At 36.4% G+C, this 15,000-nt stretch overlaps 1 protein-coding gene across 1 annotated transcript in view; it reads right to left on the bottom strand.

Annotated features, from left to right (window-relative positions):
- LOC113804372 (GPI transamidase component PIG-S) overlaps positions 1 to 4,247 on the bottom strand; it is a 45,144-nt gene extending 40,897 nt beyond the window's left edge. Inside the window, exon 1 of the mRNA XM_027355227.2 lies at positions 4,046 to 4,247. The gene's annotated coding sequence lies outside the window, so the exon portion shown is untranslated. The remainder of the gene's footprint in view (positions 1 to 4,045) is intronic.
- Between the last annotated feature and the right edge of the window lie 10,753 nt (positions 4,248 to 15,000).

Raw genomic sequence — 15,000 nt, 5'->3', positions numbered from 1 at the left:
TTTCTTTTTATGGTTAAATATTGAGAATAACTTCCCATAACTGATCTCAACAATTTTGGTATCAGAGGATTCCTCTTACCTTCAACTATCCAACTGCATAAAAACTATGCAGCAACACGAAACACTCAAAAAGCACATATGTCAGCCAAAGCAACAGGGTCACTGATGCAACAAAATTGTTCACACTTGAAGAACTGCATTAAAATCACCTTTCTCAATTGCAATGGTGACATCCATAAACATAACCTCCTTTGAAGAGGCATGGTAATAGGGGTAACTGATGCAATCATCCAAAAATTTCTTGGATCTGGATGACGATCCAGATCATCACCAAAATTTAATGGACTATAAGTTAGGCTAAGACATACATCCGGTAAAAATTTCATAAAAATCTGTTGCATTTGCAATAGGGGTAATTCATACAATCATTAACAAACTCCTGGATCCGGATCATGATCCTGATCACCACCAAAATTTAATGGCATCTGTTAGGCTAAGACACACATGAAAACCTATTCATAACTTTGAGTTATCCTGCTAACCAACCAACATACGAACACACTAAAAAACTAACTAACACAACCAAAAACACCACCTCCTTGGTGAAGGCAAAAATCCCCCATTATCCACAAACTCTGCCTTGATAACAGGGGAAGGCATGAAAGGTGCCTGGGGAATTGCAGGGTAAAATATGAATAGAATACAGTAAATACATAACTATAGTAATAGTAAACAAAGAATAATTTACAGCAGGATAAAGCAAACGAGCATCCCATGCCTCCATCACCCTCCTCACTGAGCATCGTCACATCTCATTGGTAACTAGCAAGCAGGTTATTTACATTTAATTCCTAACTTGCTGTGTTTGTTCCACATGTAAGTTATACACTCAATCCAGCCGAAGAGGAGTATTTGTCATCTAAAACAGGGGCTGCAGGGTGGCAGATTCTCAGGGGCAGTCATAGGGGGCACAGCCCCCTGTATTCAACAGTTAAGTAAGTTATTATCTATATATTTTTATGTTATTATTGTCATTTCACTCTGCAATGTCCCTGGTACCTTTCATGCCTTTCCCAGCTTTTGGGGCTGAGAATGCAGAGGTTTGGGGGGGTTCTGCGGCATAATCCCTAAACATGTGTGCTAGAGAGTGAGAGGAATCCATCCATACCAAAATATTCAAACCAGGGCCCGGATTCACTAACGCACTTACGATGGCAAAATCACTGGTAACTATAGTTACCATGGTAAACAGACAGTGGTGGTATTCACTAACAACTTGCCATTGGAGTTACCATGGTAAATTTTACCAGTGGTCAGAGCACTGGTAACTTCTGGGAAGACGATGTCATCACATATTATCTTGTCAAAAAATCAATATCTATGCAAAGTTTTAGGTTTGTTTTTACACCTGATATAACTAATATGATGGCAAACAGATATCACAATGCGGACATAGTGAAGAAATGCAAATTTCACATGAAACTAGCAAGAATAAAATCCACACAAATTCTCGTAAACTTACAGGCCTACATTATACTAGAATGCATGGAACCGATAAATAAGTGAACTTTTTAAAACAAATCTCTGACATAATTATTACAAATGCTATAGAAAAAACTACCTTGCTTATATATAAACTGGCAATATTGAAAAATATGTAATTAAAATGCTGTTTGGACTGTCTCTTTGGTTTGAGTTATCAATAATATATTAATATAACTGTGTTTGTATTGATTTGTATCTATACAGTAAGTATATATCCAACATGATGGATGTAATCAAATAAATATATATTTTTTTCTACTTGTGCTTAAATAGTGTTTTAGCTCTGACGATTATTTAAACAATCTCGCTGCGTTTAGTTCTGTTTACATGTTACGTGACTGGCCGAAGGAACCCAAAATATTATGTATGGCCCTCGGTGATTGGTGGAATTGCTTTACCAGAGCCCTCTGTTGGCTACCATTAGAATGAGTCGATTTACGATTGTAACTCCGCATATCCAAATTACCATTTCTTCATGAATACCACTTTGCCATGACTGGTAAACGCAATGGTAAATGACCGCTGGTAAATGCATTACGATCATATGTTAGTGAATCCAGCAGGAGTGCAAACGATTTTTGAACAATTACATGTAGTGTCTTATTTTCAGTTATTCTCTCCATTACCATAAAGCTATGGTTAACTGAAAACTTTATCTAAAGTACTACCCTTTAATTCTCACAGATAATTATATAGCAAACTCATTAAAGTGACATACTTTTTAAGGTATAGTTTCAGTCCAGTTTGCTAACTTTGTCTGCTGTACAAGTGAAGTGATTGAGCTGAACTAAATTGTGCACTTGAGCACCAGATGTGCATGCACATATAATTTGGCATGTACCCACATTGCATTGCAAATTATATATCAATATATGCATGCAATATGTTGAATGATGCAGTAAGAACAAATTCTAAAATCATATTACTTTCAACTCAAGGGACAAAAATGCTACATTTACATAGGTGATAGACATCAAATAATAATTTTAAATCTAGTTCTTAAAAAGCTATCAAGACATATAATACCTATGCTGGACCCCCTTGAACAACTAGATATTGGAACTTACAAATTCACATGCAAAGTGTGTGATATTGCTTTAATGTATGATTCGGCCTTTACAACAGTAACGACCAATTTCATATCAAATCAAATTTATCCATGCTGTGATGTACCAACCATTGAGCAAAATGTAACAGAAATACTTCAATCCTTACTTATAAGGCTATTTTCAAACATTAGTGCTTCGTATGTGATAAACCTACGGATTACTTCATAACCTACAACATATTACTGGGGAGTCTCGATGGAAGCATAGTTTGTGTGTAAAAGGACTCAAAACTTACTTCTTTTTCTTTTGTTATATTTCACAAAATATATCGTCATAAATCACGGATATAATTTTTTTTTTCTGATACTGGTATAAAAGTGTTCCTTGAAGATTCACAAACTCATATTTATGTGTAATGTCATAATCAAATGGTATGTGTACGACTGCAACAAGCAGAAGTCCACATAAGGCATCTTTTCCAGTGGCAATTAGGGTGTCGCGAAACGCTCCACGACACCTATTACAAGACACAAAGTGTCTCATGATCGGAGGCGAGACAGGCCTCTAAGCTCCGCCCATTTCTGCGACTTAATGGGAATGCTCGCGGTTGACAGCTTGCTATTTTACTGTACTGGTTATTTTTCCAACAGGTAAACAGTATTTTGGAATATAATATCCAAGATGGCTTTTGATATCTTATGGTGGGTAGTGCAGTGTTATAGATACCCAATATAAGCATGAATATGCATGAAATATCCGAAGTAGGAGGAATGCATCTGGCAACTCATTCAAAGCTAACTGTCTGCTCGATTCCTGTCGCGCAAGAGGTGTCGCGTTTCGCGTAACCGCTGGAAAAGATGCCTATTGATGCCCCTGGGCGCTCATTAGTGATGCACCTGCCCAGGTGTTTAGCGAGTCTCAAGTCGGCTACAAGACGAGCCACAGCAGGGCTTTAATAGTCATTTGGTACTTTCCTCATCCATGTATCTACTCAATATGCTTGCTAACTCAACCCCATGTCCTCCCCCCATCTGGAACTGTCCTCTTAAGGAATTATGCTCATATTCTGAGAAACTTAGGCCACCCTTTACAGAGAGCCGGACTGGCTCCAGGTGATTGGCTTACGGCGCTTGATGCCAGTCTGTCTCTCCTCTAAGGTGTCCCAAGTGTCTCTCGGCCAAGAACATCTTTATGGCTGGCTTCCATGGAATCAAACTATTACCAGTGGATAGCTGAGATCGATATCCACAAGTACTCCACGGGTGTTTCGTTTCTATTGGCAAAACACGTTTTATTTTCTTTTACAGAATTACATATACTTATATATACTTGTTGTTATGTTTATATATATATATATATATATATATATATATATATATATATATATACTATGTCTACATATACTGTTTGTACGTATGTATGCAAGAAATTACAAGCTATAAATGCTTTACCTCCTTCTTCTTCTTCTTTCTTGTTATAGGGTTTAGGCTATGTTGTCTATATCCCCTTCTTCTTCTTCTTTCTTCTTTTATAGGGTTTTAGACCATTTTTTAGTCTATATTCCCTGGATCCTTTCTTGCAGTTTCTATATCCCCTGAATCCTCTTTCCCTTCACGATACTATACTTGTCATCAAATTGTTTACATTAAGCGCAGGGACTACGACAGTATAGGTTGTTTTGTACTTTATACAGCAGATAGTGATTTAACAATGAAGCAGATTACATAAACAAAGAATTGATAATGACAACAATGATAATAAAAATAATGATGATGATGATAATAATAATAATAATAATAATAATGATAATGATAATGATAATGCTAATAATAATAATAATAATAATAATAATAATAATAATAATAATAATAATAATAATAATAATAATAATAATGATAATGATAATGATATGATATGATATGATATGATATGATATGATATGATATGATATGATATGATATGATATGATATGATATGATATGATATGATATGATATGATATGATATGATATGATATGATATGATATGATATGATATGATATGATAATGATAATGATAATGATAATGATAATGATAATGATAATGATAATGATAATGATAATGATAATAATAATAATAATAATAATAATAATAATAATGATAATAATAATAATAATAATAATAATAATAATAATAATAATAATAATAATAATAATAACAATAATAATAACAATAATAATAATAATAATAATAATAATGATAATGATAATGATAATGATAATGATAATGATAATGATAATGATAATGATAATGATAATAATAATAATAATAATAATAATAATAATGATAATGATAATGATAATGATAATGATAATGATAATGATAATGATAATAATAGTAATAATAATAATAATAATAATAATAATAATAATAATAATAATAATAACAATAACAATAACAATAATAATAATAATAATAATAATAATAATAATAATAATAATAATAATAATAATAATAATAATAATAATAATAATAATAATAACAATAACAATAATAATAATAATAATAATAATAATGATAATAATAATAACAATAATAATATAATAATAATAATAATAACAATAATAATAATAATAATAATAATAATAATAATGATAATAATAATAATAGCAATTAAAATAATAATAATAATAATAATAATAATAATAATAATAATAATAATAATAATAGTAATAATAACAATAACAATAATAATAATAATAATAATAATAATAATAATAATAATAATAATAATAATAATAATAATAATAATAATGATAATAATAATGATAATAATAATAATAATAATAATAATAATAATAATAATAATAATAATAATATTGATAACAATAACAATAATGATAATAATAACAATAATGATAATAATAACAATATGATAATGATAATAATATTAATGATAGCAATAACGATATGAAAATGACAATGATAATAATGACAATGGTAACAATACTAATCCTAATATGAATAATAATAGCAATAATAATAACGGTTATTCGATTGTGACAATCCAGCCTTCTCATTTGTTCGTGCTCGATTTGCGCACCTTTTGCCATAGATGAAAAGTGTCTCAGGTTATATCAAATGCCAAGGTTGTCAAAACTGTGCAAGACCCTACCCAATAAATATGCTCATATATGGACACGTATTTATCTGTACCTGATACATGCACATTCATCTATCTGTCCAGTAGATATGCACTCATTTTTGTGTATATGCATATCCGTATTACTGGGTCAGGCCTTGCATGTTTTCAACAAATCTGACTGTCTTCCACCGTAAATTTACCATGATAGCAATAATAATAACAGTGATGGCGATGGCAGTAAAATGATAATGATAACGATTATTATAGCAACAATGCTAATAGCAATGACAGTACGACAGTGATCATAACAAAAATCGTACATTCATATTGTATTGATTCACTACTTACGTCGACAATTCTTGCTACATTTCGTTATTTGATATCGATATGATTTTTTTTTATCTGATAAATCTTAGGATGCAAACTGGTACTGGAAAAAAAACATTCATACTTAAACTTAAAAAAAATAATGATATAATGATAGTAATGTCATCGACCAGAAATAATGAAAGTCATCTTGGCCTGCCCAAGTGCTTCCAGTAATAATAATAATGAATTATTAGTTATAGCAGTTACTGTCATATTTTTATTATCATTTACTATAATTTTTTATTGTTATCATTATTATCATTATTGTCATTATCATCATCATTATTTATCATATGTCATGAACATCATGTTTATGAAAGACAAAATGAAACGGAAATATTTTAGTTGTGGAGCTGTATTCGAAGGATCCCTTGCTGTCTATCAAAATGTATACAAATTCGAATGTTTTGTCCTGTCTGTGACACTGTAGTTCTGTGTTTATTTATCTATCCGCATTTTGATACCTCAGAAACACATGGAGTAAAGATAAATGTAAGTCACAGAGAAATTCAAACGCTTTATTCCCCATTTATCAATGTTGTCTTCAATGTCAGTTGAATTACGCTTGGTCTGGACTTCTATCACAGTGGGGGTGGGTACCTAACGTCCAGTACACCCCCCTTTTCCTACGCCTATGATGAGTATGGATACAAAACGCTCAGGATACTCGGACCTTGCCTTGCATTCTAGGCAGTCGTTGTGGTCTGAACACTCCTTCGCAGGTGTATGGTCGCCGTCATCGTCCCGGATCATGACTCCTGTTCAGTGCCGGCATAGCTAGGAAATTGAATCAATTTGCCATCCTACATAAGATGGCATAATACATTGTATAGAAACGGCGAGCTTACACGGAAGGCTAATTGCCAAACTGCCCGCAAACAACCGAGGCAGCACTGGCCTAGTGGGCAAGTGAAGCTAAGCCAAACAACCGTAAGGCAACTGCCATCACAACTCTCAACTGATTCACAATGGCAAGAATCGGAATTAAAGATAAAAAACCTGCTAATTCAAATAAGAGAGCATAACTGTCTCAATGCATAGAACAATAAAAAATAACTGTTTCTGAAATGGATGATTACAAAAATGCCTACTTTGTGATCGCTAACGACCAAACAATCGAGATGATGATGTCTAAGGAGTGCTTCTTCCATCTTCCTTAACCATCATTTCGAGATTCAGGACCCACCTGAATATAATGTCATGAGAACGATCGTAATAAGGAACGTTGACAAGCAAATCACCGAGTTCAGTGAAGAAAAAAATTAAGGAGAGCATAGAAAATGAAAGTGCACGGGTAAAGATAAAGCAGGTGATCAAAATACCTAATGCACATACTATCTTAAAAATAACATTTGAAACTACCCAACTGGCAAAACGATAATTAGAAATGGAATTTTAATACTATTCTAATCTATGCCTCCCAGATTCGTTGAAAGGGACATCTTTATCAACCTTGCACCATGTTACAGATGCTATGAAAACGATCACCTAGTCAAAGATTGTAGAGAATGGCACTTACAAAGCTTGTTCCAAATGTGCCTTCAAAGATCACACATACAAGGATTGCAGGGAAAACACAGAGCAATGCCTAAACTGCAACGGTAACCACCGAACACTTGCCGCAAAATGCCTGACACAGAAAACAATAATCAAAGAACGAACTGAAGAGCAAAGGCAAACAGAGAAGACAGATCACTGCTGACATATCCCGTCAAACAGCCTACGCAGGGGTAGCAGAAGCAACAACCAGTTATAATGGAGCAAGAAGCAGAGTAACTACCTCCTTCAACGCGGAAACAATGCTATGTTCTCTCCCACCGAACGCAGCTGCTTGCATAATGTGTCATTATTTGCATATACTCAGGAAGTCAGAGAATCAGGCAGTTTCCAGAAAACAATCGATAAGATGTACTCCTTAAATAATCTGCCAGGGGTCGGATTCCCTGACCAAGTGCATGCAACTGAAACACTGGGTGTACTAATAAATACAAATAACACTGTACCAACAATGGCAAATCGAGACGAAACTATGATGGAACACGAAGAAGGAAATAACGAGGAAAGGGAGACTACTCCAACCCAAGAAACGTTATCAAGAACGAAAAAGTTTGCAACATATTAACGCACAACAGGAGGAAATCCTCTCATCGAAGAGGAATACCGTTTACCGCCACCAATCGACCAGCATCAACATCAACAAAATCAAGAGGACCGTCAAGAGAGACCGGATGTTGCAAAGGCTAAAGAGGTCAAATTACATAGATTGTCAGAGATAAGACAGGACAAGAGAAGAAAGCATTGGATACATCCCTAAACAAACTACACACAATGATCTAGTAAAATTAATACATTCAAATATCATTAAATACATATACCTCCAAGATGTCTTTGATGACCAACTTATCAAGGATAAATAGACATCAAGAAATAGACTATAATAACCCTAAAAAATTGTGGAAAAAAGTAAAACGACTAAAGGGAAGAAACCGTAAAGAAACACCTTACATTTTAAACACCGAGAAAATATCGGACGATCAAGAGGTTTTTTTTCCGAAGATTCTGGAAAGTTTTTAAAATCAACGTTGAAAATAACCGCAACGTTGATATGCAGCACGAAGTTATGGTGCAAGATTACCTCTTAAATAATAGACACAGACTTCTCTTCTAGAGAGAAACACAAGCAATCAAACTTAATAAACGATAACCCTCTCACAAGACCCATCACAACATGAGATATCGTCTATAATCAAAAACATTAAGGGTAAAGCCCCCGGCCAAAGTGGTGTAAGAAAGACTAATGCAGCATCTCCAAATGTTGCCATTGCAGAACGGAAAACAATTTTCATCTGGGCTCTTTCAATGGGCTATTTTCCAACAAAATCTTAAAATGCCATAATGGTATTAATAACCAAAGCAGGAAAAGACCCCAGAAAAAGATTAAAATTAAAATCCCTATTAGAAAAAAAACTGGTAGGATCTTCAAAAATAAATAAATAATAAAAATGACAACGAAAATACACATGGAAAACAATCGTCTATTTAACCAATATCAGTATGGATTCAGGAAAAGAAGAGGCACAACAGGATATAACTTCCGTATATGAAACCATGCAATATTCCAAAAAAAGAGACAGCAATGCAATATTGTATGTCGTGACAGCAAAAGCTTTTGACAAACTGGAAACCAGGACTCCACTTCAAAATTCTACAAATAAATCTCTCAGACATCAACGAAAAAAACCTTTGCAACTTTTTAGAAGACCGCACGCCAACACTTAAGATTGGGAATATAGTGGGACCTAAGTTCCCTTCACTAAGTGGCGTGCCTCAAGGATCAATAATGAGCCCAACAGTATTCATATTTTACACAGCTGACCTCGAAAGACCCAGAAACAATTGTGCAGATGTGAGTTTTGCAGACCAGAGTATCCAGATCATAATATAAACCATAACTACGAAAGAGGCATTAGCACCAACGACGGTGAATGAGATAATAAGAATAAATGACTGAAAATGAACATGATTTTTAAATCATGTAAGAATATGCCGCTAAAAATTATCCTTTCAAATTTAATGAATTAAATTCTTCTTGCAAATAGACTTTTGGAATCTCTTTTCACTGCAAGTCGATTCCATCTTTTCGACTCAATGTGCAGCAAACACGTAAATCCACTCTCAGACATGTAAGTTGACGTACTGTACTACCTTCGGGCCACCAAGGACTCACCGTGGACCACTTGTGGGGTGCGTTCGGAACGAGGAGATTTGCGCGCGGCTGCAATATTTGTTGGTGATAAAACTGTTTGTTTGACCGCGTCTTGTTATTATTTTCTCCGCTTTCAAATGCAAAATCAAACAAATTCCAAGATTTTAAGGAGCATAAAATTATGATAGCTGATTCCGCTCATTGCAGTTTTCCAAAAGATTAAATATATTGTTTCTTACCAAGCACCACGTTTGACAGAAAGAATCCGTTGGTTTTGTCTACTCACAGAAGTAAATAATCATAGATGTAGGAAGGTATTTCGAAGTGGGGGCAAAGCAGTTTCCCCCCCAAAATAGCCGGGGGTCCTGGAGGCTGCAGGCCATTGGCGGGGAGCAGGGGCAGCGCTCGTGGGGGAACAGGAGGCGAAGCCCACGGAAGCGCGTGGGTTTTTAGTTTCAACAGTTGATGATGAGTATCTGAAGCATATTTTTTCAACTGAAATAAGCGTTATAAGAAACATGACGTAATATAATATAGGTTTTTTTAAACAATATGGCGTCCAATGACATCTGAGTGCAACTAGAGCGACGATAACTTCAATTTGTAAAATGATCATCATTTACGGATTTCTTTTCTCATATATTTAATCTCAAAGTAAGGTAATACATTGTAAAAAACACAACTGGATGCCAATGTTAGCAAATCTCTTAACTCTAACTGGCACAGACACAAATCAATCTGCCAAAAACAACAAAATAGATAACCCCAAAGATTTCTTATCATTCATATCAATGATAAGGAATGCATTAAAGAGTAATTGAGAACATATTAGAAAGGATATACTTTGAAGCGTTTCACAGGGTACGGGTATGATAACATTTCAGTTTACTTTTGCACATGTATAAACGAATTATTTTTTATACAAACCGTAGAATCCAGGTTACTTTACCTATACTTATTCAATAACAACGGGCACTGAAGTACCAAAACTTTTTAAAAGATCGAGTTATTTACAAAGTGTGCAATCTTTACAGGGTCTGTCTCTCATTCTCTCTGTCAGGGTTTTGTGTTGCCCTGATTTGGTGGGTTGATGGAGACAATTCTGGTTTGGCTGTTTATTGATAGAAGTGGCTGGTAGGTAGCGTGGCGCGGGCAGTGTCTCCTGCTGGTGCAGTTGTGGGCAAGAGAGCCCAAGAGGCGCGCCGAGCGGGGCGCGCATGAGGAGCGACCCCAAGAGGAGGTCTGGTCAGACCCGTGGGCCCTGGTCAAGTCACGTGCCTGTGGTCAACTGTATGTAGGTTTCGAGCGCTGGTCGCGGGTCCCTAGTGGAGACTCGGGAAGGTAATCCTTGTTCCTCAGATCGCTCGGCATACGCTACTAACCGTCGTCCGCGTCGGTCTGGTGCTGGCGTTCTCTGAAATAAGTACACCAGAGGCAGAGACAGGGCGAGAGACAGGAGGGCAAAAGGGGGGGGGGGTTGTGTTATGGCAAGGGCCGTAAGATATAATCAAAATATATCACATTGCAATGACAGTGTTAATTCGATTATTTGCATTTTTCAATTTCTATTTATTTTTTCAATAATGCACTGTCTAAGGGCAGACAGAGGAACATGCTTAGGGAGACAATTGCAATAGTCCGCAAGGACTTGCTTGAGTTGCAATTGTCTCAGATAGCAGGAAATGAAAATCTACAAGAGATAAGCATTGTGCAAAACTACAAGGAAGGAAAAGGTGTCGCAGTCCGGAAGGACTTGTCTTGAACGACGAACTTCCTTGGAAAAATGGAATAAAAATGCAACAATGCAGAGTTCAGAAGTGTGCAGTGCAATAGTGCATACGGTATACGTCTGACTAATAGTAATTATCTCATTTCATTGAAGTTGTCTATCACACGTCACCAACAGCAATTTGAGGCAAAGCAATAATGAAAACAGGTAATGCAGTCCTCATACTTCGGGAGTGACTCATTACATCAATATATCCTTTCTCAAGACAACATTTGCACGAAAAAACGTAATGCAAGACAAGAATACACGATTGGCGCAAGTCGGTTATCTTCCGGAAACAGTACGCATGAAATTCTTGTGCAATTAACGGGTTTCTGCGGGACGATGTGCGCATGTGGCTGCGTGAGTGCGTAAACGAGTTGATTAATTTAATGGGTGAGAGTTATGAAATGAGCAGGCCAAAGTATAGCGCACGAGTAGAAAATAGAATGCTGATAGATATTCATTAGTTTTTTTTTTAGTCATTAGTAAGTAAGGCGAGAGTGAGTAAAAAAAAAAAAAAAGGAATAGGATGGCGTGGAAGTTGGAAGAAATAAGCGAAGGGAAGGAGGAGTGGGTGGGCGGGAGACTAAGGTAAAAGAGGTGTGGATGAGGATGGGGGGGATAGGTATGTAGACGGGGGTGGCAATGTGGATTGCGCTTAATAAAAATAATCACCGATCTGACTGCACGAAAAAACATTCACACTAATAACAATGAACTTACGTTAATTGCAATATTAATCAACTACTATGCGAAACCATAAAAATGGTACTTTTATTAGTACGTAAAATGAATGAAACGGTGACTGGTTTGGGTCAGCTTCCCAGAGACAACTGACAGCCGAAAGACAACCCTCGTGGTTGTAAATGATACTAAAAATAAATTCCCTGAGGAAAGTGATGATATGATGACCCAACCGTAGAAGGGACACATCATCCAGCTCATACGCAGAACGCAATTGAGTACCCATCTTCTTGGGGAATACCAGCGATAGTCTCACATAGAGCGATAAGAAGGCGCTGCGCGGCGCTGAGATCGCCTGGGCGATAGGTGTGCGACTCGGCACATAAGAACAACTTAACATTAATTACCTTAACCTAATTACATGTTCGTACCCAGCTGGGGGTCGTCACCAAGGACCATGTAATAATGATGAGGTGAGGTTCGTGATTAAGATAAACGAAAATCACAAACAATATGAAATCGTAGTAGCTGTTTATTATAATTAATAACATGATCATTGAATAAGAGATAAATACAAATAGCTTGAATATATTTTTGGGTCGAGTCAGATGGCTATAAGTACCTTCTAACTGAGTAAGGTCAAATGAGGTCGTTATCCGAACATTCGCTAAAAATAGCAATAGCTAGTATATAATACTGTAAAAAGTACACAATAATCTAGAAATTAAATAATGAAATTACCAATAAATGAACATGAATAATTAATAAAAAAATATATTTATAAAGAAGAATAATTACGGCGAAGCATACTTCGGAATATGCGCAAATATACTATAATAATAACTTAAAATCATACGATTTAATTCGATGGATTATGCTAGTATTATTACAGTTCCCAATATATTTAAGCAAACCGGAAGTAAATATATCACTATCGTAAATCGTCGTGTTATATAAATGAAATGAAATTTCAGAAAAAATGTGGAACATAATTGGCAATAGCACTAAGGTGAGATGTGTCATCTTGTGACTAGACCTGACCGTGACGTGACTTATGTGGTCACTCACACTAGGAAACGAATATAACTCTTTATAAATGAAAATACTGAAGTTGATATTCATATAAACGTACAAATGAACAAGGCACACTTTTCTTGTATGAATATAGATACGAAAAAATATATAAAACGTTATCACTACAAAAAAAAAGAAAAAAAAACTAACGTTAGTGGCCTGAACAGAATATTGAACATAGGTAGAAAGGGAGGGGGGAATAACGGGTGGGGGGTAGGAGGAAGGGAGGGGGTTTAGGATGATGGGGAATGGGGGTAGGTGGGAAGTGTGGGGGAAATACTTTGCGCACAATTCAACTAAATTATTTAAATGATTAAAATATTCCACAAATGCATAGTTAAACCGAGCCTAAATAAATGCACAGCGATAATATACGAATTGAACGTCGGTATGGGGTCGGTTAACGCAGTAAGAGATAATGAGAATAAAAAAAATGTCGATGATATGGCAATGCATAGGACAAGTCACGTGACCTAGAATGTCCGTAGAAATAGATAACAATTTAGAAGAAATGCACGATCTATTTCTCCCACATAAATGAAAGATTTAAGCATTATTAACGGTTTATGCTAATTAGGCTAGCATGAGTGCTAGCATTAAAGGAAAAAATACGCCAAAGAAAATGCACTCTCGCAAGTGAAAAAAACATGGTAGATAACAGAAAGCCGGGAAGAAAATGCACTTTGCACGGACACTTGTTCAGATATTTGAAAAAAAAAAATCACTGCAATTGTAAAAAAAAAAAAAAAAAAAAAAAAAATACGGCTTGCATACATAGGCGAAGAAAAAGGAAAAGAAAGGAAATTATTGCCAATAGTGCACACAGTTTTTCGGAGGCTTGTTCGTGTCATCCCACCGCTTGCCACCAGTTGTCAGGGTTTTGTGTTGCCCTGATTTGGTGGGTTTATGGAGACAATTCTGGTTTGGCTGTTTATTGATAGAAGTGGCTGGTAGGTAGCGTGGCGCGGGCAGTGTCTCCTGCTGGTGCAGTTGTGGGCAAGAGAGCCCAAGAGGCGCGCCGAGCGGGGCGCGCATGAGGAGCGACCCCAAGAGGAGGTCTGGTCAGACCCGTGGGCCCTGGTCAAGTCACGTGCCTGTGGTCAACTGTATGTAGGTTTCGAGCGCTGGTCGCGGGTCCCTAATGGAGACTCGGGAAGGTAACCCTTGTGCCTAAGACACTCTCTCTCTCTATCTATTTATCTATCACTCGCTGATTCTCTCTCTCTCTCTCGGTGTACACACCTCACAGGCCCTCTCTCCTGTAGTGTGCAGAGAGAGATCACCCAATTGGCGAGGCATTATTGTCACTCACTTGGCGTGATTCTCCAGAGCTAAAGCCTCCAGACTTGAGCTTGATTGCGATATTCTTTGACAACAAACTACACAGAGAGCTCCGCCAATTTCTCGTGGTTCGCCGCGACAATTGGCCAGGCCTTCTCTTGTAGTAAGTGCCCCACTACCGCTCCCTTGGAGAGCGAGGTTACAAACCAGGTCTGGACCCTCTGGTCCTGGACATAGTTTGTGGCCACGCACCAAGGGCGTCTTTTCGGTGTCTTACTCTTGCCCTCTCTTTCTGACTTCCTGGTGCAGCCTGGGCCTGCGGGAAACGTTGATTTCCAACATTCACCTGGGCTGCGGTGACGTGATCACACCCCCCTTGTAGCAGGATTGGGGTGCAG

This window comes from Penaeus vannamei, chromosome 1 (assembly GCF_042767895.1).
Source record: "Penaeus vannamei isolate JL-2024 chromosome 1, ASM4276789v1, whole genome shotgun sequence".
Classification (NCBI taxonomy): domain Eukaryota; kingdom Metazoa; phylum Arthropoda; class Malacostraca; order Decapoda; family Penaeidae; genus Penaeus; species Penaeus vannamei.
Note: the sequence above shows the minus strand (reverse complement) of the source record. Positions and strands in the feature narration are given on the sequence as shown.